At 38.9% G+C, this 6,159-nt stretch overlaps 1 long non-coding RNA gene across 2 annotated transcripts; it reads left to right on the top strand.

The window, feature by feature from the left end:
- The first annotated feature begins 1,307 nt into the window (after window positions 1-1,307).
- On the top strand, window positions 1,308-4,317 carry LOC123966143. 2 transcript variants are annotated; one of them, XR_006823898.1, is made up of 3 exons: window positions 1,308-1,517; window positions 1,666-1,934; window positions 4,143-4,317. It is a non-coding gene; the product is annotated as an uncharacterized LOC123966143 (long non-coding RNA). The 2 variants fall into 2 exon arrangements; XR_006823897.1 differs by having other exon boundaries at window positions 1,666-2,909.
- The last annotated feature ends 1,842 nt before the right edge of the window (window positions 4,318-6,159 follow it).

Below are 6,159 nucleotides of genomic sequence, written 5' to 3'. Positions count from 1 at the left end.
AGTGAGCTGCTGACTGTTTTAGTACTACTGCAGTCCATCGCCTCATGTTATCTTACATAAAAATTATTCCCATAAATTCCACTCTGTGTGGCATACAGAGTTTAAATTTGGGGGGAAAGAGAGGACTGGTTTGCATGAGTTGAGGAACTTAATAAAACCATTGCATGAAACAAGTGGTTTGGTGCATCACAACAGACGTGGACTCCTTCCTGCAGTTACAAAAATGATCCATCTGGTGTTCTGTAAAGTTTTTTAAAGCCATTTCACAAAGATGTAAATGTATAATGCATGATTCACTCTGTTATGCTCTATGTTTCAAAAAGTGCCACACAAAAATCAAGTTTCCTATTAATTTGGCGTGTGCTACTGTTTAGCCTGATAAGGAAAACACTTAAAAAGCTGACTGAAGTGGGTGTAACATCACTCACAGCCTTCTGAAAGCACCAGTGGAGTTAAGGGTTTACTGACTGCAACTATCTGGAGCAAGAAAATCTAATTTTGGGTAAAGCGATGGGGCTTGGGAGGAGCCGAGGGCGCAGAGCAAGTAACAACTGGCTTTTTGCACGCACATCAATACAGTCGGCATCTAACGGTCATTGAAGGAGCTGCACCTGGGAGCCAATTAGGCATTCAGTTTTATAAGATCTCAGTCTAGTGGTTTAGTCTGACCTGGATTCAGTTTCTGAGTTTTCACACAGGAAACGTGGCATTTAACAGCCCTGAGGCTGCAGAGGGTTTATCTGTGTTTATTGTGCTGCAGTTTCAAATAATCATAAGAGGTGTTAAAATGTTTCAATCTGTTGTTTTGGTTAAAATATTAACTGTTAATTAAGCATTGAGCTTTAAACCTCAGGAGGTCTATCCACAGGAAAGGTCTTCAGCACCAGTTTCATAATAAAAAAACACAAACATTATCTGGTTCCAGCTGATTCAGTGTGAAGATTTATGCTTCTCATTTAAACATGGGGGGGGGGGAATGTATGACCTCTAAGAACTGAACATTTGAATTTGGACTATTCCTGTATCAATAGTAGAAATGATCATCAATGTATGTTGACTTTATCTTGAGCTACTTTATGGCAAATTCTTCAACCATGTAGGATATTTTATACACACACACACAAACACAAACACACACGAGAAGACAGCATATTCTGGGGGCATTTCTCCACATACTGTATTAGGCTGTAACAAATATTATTTAAGAATTAAATAGAAACTATATGATAAAATACCTTTAAATTGCCATCACAAGTTAAAGATGTTATTTTGCTTATTTTATCTGGAGCAACACGGATGTTCGGGGTTAAAAACAAACAAATGTTACCAGCGTTTTCTGGTCATTTTTATAATGCAACTGAGAGAAGACTATTAAATTACCTAAAGAAATAGCTAAACCATCGTGCCATTTGTGCACTTTTGCAGTTAGTATGTCTTGTTGGAGGCAATATTGAGATAACAGACGCTTACCTGTGATCAGCAGCTGTGTCCATATTAGACAGAAGACAAGAAACATGGTGAGAAATCCTGCTCCTCCTCTGCGACCCATTCTTCCTTTCTGCAGCTCAAACTGAAATAAATCGGGTCCTGCAGATTCTCTCAGTGTTGTTATTAAAATGCATCAAGGAAAGCAGCCGGTGTATATTTCCGTACTTCTATCTGTAGGTCCGCAGCATGAGGGAGGAGACGCCGCCAGAGCTCCAGAGAGACGCTCCAACACCGGTTCCCCGCGAGGCTCCTTCCCCGCCCTTCGATGTCCTCCAGCGGCCTGGTTATAGCAGGAACAGCCGCTATGCAGCAGGAGCAGCTCCGCCTGACATTCAGAGACAACAGGGAGGTGTTTGGCGAGATGTGGTTCAGGTGGAGGCTGGTGGTGATGATGAAGAGAGAGGAAGAGGACATTTAGTCAAGATTTGATGACAATAAATCTCTGTGTGTGTGTGTTTCCTTGTTAATTTGATTTTATTTGTCAGTTTGTTATATTTTTTAGCCATGTTAGCAGCCGGGCAGTGTCGGTAACGTTACAGTAACGTTAATGGTTGACTATAACAACAAAGCTACTGATCGATAAAAATAAAAGTGTAAAGTTACAGTTTATAAATAATCAAACTGTCCCCCAAAATGTTTACGTTGAGCCACCAACAAGTCAAAATCTCCACTTCGATTCACGATATAATAACTTAACGTGACCTCAAACAGAAGCGTTAATGCTAATATAGCCACATTAGCATTAACGCTTGTTAATGCTAATATAGCCACTATGCTCAAAATTAGAATGTTACATTAACATGCTAATGCCCGTTTAGGCTAACATAACATCAACTCCTAATTTAACCCGAAGCAGCAAAGTGGGGGAAACGTCCACGTCAACTATTCATGATGGAAATTTGGAAATTTTAATATGATTCCCAAGTGATAAAAGCACCGCAGCTTCAGCTAGCAACACTGAAGTAGCAGCTTGTTATTTACTCTACAGCTAATTTAGCTAACTATGCTAATGCCGTGTCACTTTATACCGTCTCAATCAAAATACAATGTGATATGTTAAATCACACAAACAGTAATTACTCGCAGTAAAGCGGGGGGAGAAGCATTCACATCAGGCCGTAGCTGTAATTATGAGTCAATTATAACATTTATGGCAGTTAGAAATAACCACTAGCTTAACGTAATTAAAGTTAAAACAGTTAAACCTGTGGCAAAATGGCCGCCACTGACAACAACCGTTAGCCCTTATCTCCACATAAAATAATAATAAAAACAATTGATTTCGCCGATTAAAAAGGAGCTAACAAGTCTGTTTTCAGTTTATATTAAAGATTTGCCTCTTAATCTGTTTATTTTTTTAAATTAATTTAGCTGTTGTCTCTGTCATTGTGTGCCAACCTCAGCAGTTTTGGATGAACTGGGTTGGTTTCCAGCTGCATGCTTAACTCTGTTTAATTTGTCTGCTCCCATCTGATCATCAGGAATGTTTTTTTGGATTTACAGAGATGGGACCAAATCCTTGTTTTACAAAGTCACAAAATTTCAACTCAAGTCCCAAGTCCAGACAAGCAGGTCCGAGTCGAGTACACTTTGAGTTTCGAGTCCTAAACAAGTCATAATGTTTTCTTCACCAAATTTAATACAATTTCTTATTTTTAACAAGAGTTAAATTATTGATTAAAGCATTAACCTGCTTTTAGAAAAAGGCTGAGGCTCAGTTTCACACAACTAATGTATAATTTCATGAATTAAATTAAGTGTTAATGGGCTTCATAGTTTTTATTTACATCATAATTTATATTTGGACTTGGGGAGGGTATTAAGTCAATTCGAGTCAAAAGCCTCAAGTCCAAGTGAAGTCACGAGTTGCAAGTCTTGATTTTGGCAAGTTGAACGTGACTCGAGTCCACAGCTCTGGTGATTAATCCTTTACATTATCAACGCCAGACTTTAATTTCAGCATCTAGATCATCATTACATCCTATTAGATATTAAGGAGGAGACGAGCCTCAATGAAATCCAAACAGAAAAATCCACTTTTACAATGTCTGTGAAGAGTCTCAGTCATCCAGGTCATAGTTTTTGAAGGCTGGGTTAAATCAAGGGTTACTGGACTGGGTTAAAGACACTTGAAGATTATCTCCTCTCATCCAAGACTTCCGACTGACTGGCAGGGAGTCCCAGTTATTTAACCACTGTGGGGTCGGTATGAAGGTGATGGATACCGCTTGGTTCGTTATTGCTCCTGGTTATTGTATTGCATTGTCACATGAGGCCAAATGTGAGCGTTTTTTTCAGTTTCCTGGGAAGGGATGAAAGGACAGCATTGTAAGTGAGGTGTCTCAGCCGTCCTCCCATGTTGAGAGATGGTTTCTCTACTCTGGTGTAAATGTTTTTTTTCAGTCCTCTTTCGATCCATCTGTCCTCCCGGTTCAAGTCCTTCCAGTCAGTCAGAGCTAAAGAAGCCTCTTGGATGAGAGGTGAAAAATCTTCGAGCCTCTTCAACCCAGTCCAGATCCCCTTGATTTTAACCCACCTTGGATAACTACTATGAGACTCTTTACAGACATTTCATTGTTCTTTGGAGAGTGAAGCTCTTCTCCTCCTCAATATCTTATCCTGAAGCAGCTTCCTCTTCCTCCCATCTTTTGCAGGAAGCCCTGCCCATCATCTGTCTCCTCGTTTCACTTTCATAACCTGCTCCGAACAACAGTCAACTCAGGTCAACATCACTGTCCATTTGGATGTTTTTCTCCTCTAACCAGCAGCAGCAACATGCCTCTGGTAAACCCCTGGCTCAGGTGCCTCTTCATCAGCTTCAACGTCTTCTTCGGGGTGAGTAACTGGATTTTAAAGCAGGCTACTTGTGTTTTTTGAGAAGATACAAAGTGCACAGAGGAGAACAGTGATGATGACTTGCAGCTGAAACAGAGAGAACATTAATGACCTCTGCTGGTGAAATACAGGAGGTGCATTTATGAGTCAGGGTTTAAACAAACCGGAACAGGGCTTTGCATTTCACTGTTGATTGATTGATTGATTGATTGATTGTTTTTAAATTAAAAAACACAAGCCAAATCCATAGTCATGGCCACATTAAGCCAATTACAAAGTCAGCCTGCTGTTCAAGCCCTCACTAAGACCAACAAGGAGTATCACTCCAGTTCTGAGGTCTTTACACTGGCTTCCTGTCTGTCAATTAATTTTTAAAATACAGCCGTTGGTTTATAAAGCACTGAATGGTTTGGGGTCAAAATACATTTCTGATCCATCCGACCTCTCAAGTTGTCTGGGATCAGGTCTGCTCTCTGTCCCCAGAGTCAAAGCTTAACCTGGAGGAGCAGCGTTTCGTTTTTATGCTCCATATATCTGGAACAAACTCCCAGAAAACTGCAGGTCTGCTGAAACTCTCACTTCTTTTAAATCACAGCTGAAGACTTTTTCATTTTGCCCCTGCCTTTTATTAAATTCCAGGCTTTTAGATTAATATTTTACACTGCATTGTAACTTTTACTGTCTGTTTGTTTGTTTTCTATCTTAGTTGAATTAAAATGTCTTTTTATATTACCCTATATTGCTTTTACATTTAGTCTTTGTTTCATGTTTAGCACTTTGACTTGTTGTTGAAATGTGCTACACAAATAAACCTGCCTGCCCTGAAAGAGTCATGTGACTCACTTTATGTCAAACTGACTGATTTACGGTCAGTTTGATAAATGGAAAATATTACAGATGACCTCAGCTGCTCTCTGTTTACAACAGTGAAACAGTTCGTCTGTATTTGTTTTTCCACCATTAGGGCTGCAACTAACAATTATTTTTAATATCAATTTATCTTGTGATTTTTCCGGTAAGTTTTTTGGATTATGAAATGTCAAAATATAGCAAAGGCGACATCTTCAAACATCTTGTTTTGTTCAACCAAAAGACCAAAGCCCAAGACTTTCAGTTTACACTGATATAAAACAAAACAAAAGCAGCAAAAGCATTTTTTCAGCTAATCAATGAATCAACTATTGGTTTCAGCTGTAGGCTTCATTTTATAAAAATGCAAATTTGTGCAATTGAAAGTTCTTAACAGGATTCTAAGAGATTAAAACAGAAAAGCAGAAACAAGTATGTAATAATAATAATAATCTTTATTTGTAGAGCACTTTTCAAAAACAAGTTACAAAGTGCTTTAACAAGTGTAAAGACTATAATACAAAAACAATACAAGATAAAAGCAAGAAACCATTGAAAAGACTAAAATACACGTTTAAGATAAATATAAAATAAGTAAAATAGAATAAAATAAAAGGGATAAAATAAAGTCAAATAAGATCGGGAAAAGCTCTCCTATAAAAGTATGTTTTAAGAAGGGACTTAAAAGAGTTCACTGACTCAGCCGACCTGATTTCCTCGGGCAGGCTGTTCCAGAGCCTCGGGGCCCTGACAGCAAACGCTCTGTCCCCTTTAGTTTTCAGTCGAGACTCTGGAACAGACAACAGACCTCTGCCCGAGGATCTCAAGGTACGTGCTGGTGCGTATGGGACTAAAAGGTCAGAAATATAACAAGGCGAGAGGCCATGAAGAGCTTTAAAAGTGATCAATTCTAAAACATACTGGTAAAACATACTGGGAGCCAGTGTAATGAAGCTAAAATAGGAGTAATGTGGTCATATTTCTTTG

Source organism: Micropterus dolomieu, unplaced genomic scaffold (assembly GCF_021292245.1).
Source record: "Micropterus dolomieu isolate WLL.071019.BEF.003 ecotype Adirondacks unplaced genomic scaffold, ASM2129224v1 contig_12779, whole genome shotgun sequence".
Taxonomy (NCBI): domain Eukaryota; kingdom Metazoa; phylum Chordata; class Actinopteri; order Centrarchiformes; family Centrarchidae; genus Micropterus; species Micropterus dolomieu.
Note: the sequence above shows the minus strand (reverse complement) of the source record. Positions and strands in the feature narration are given on the sequence as shown.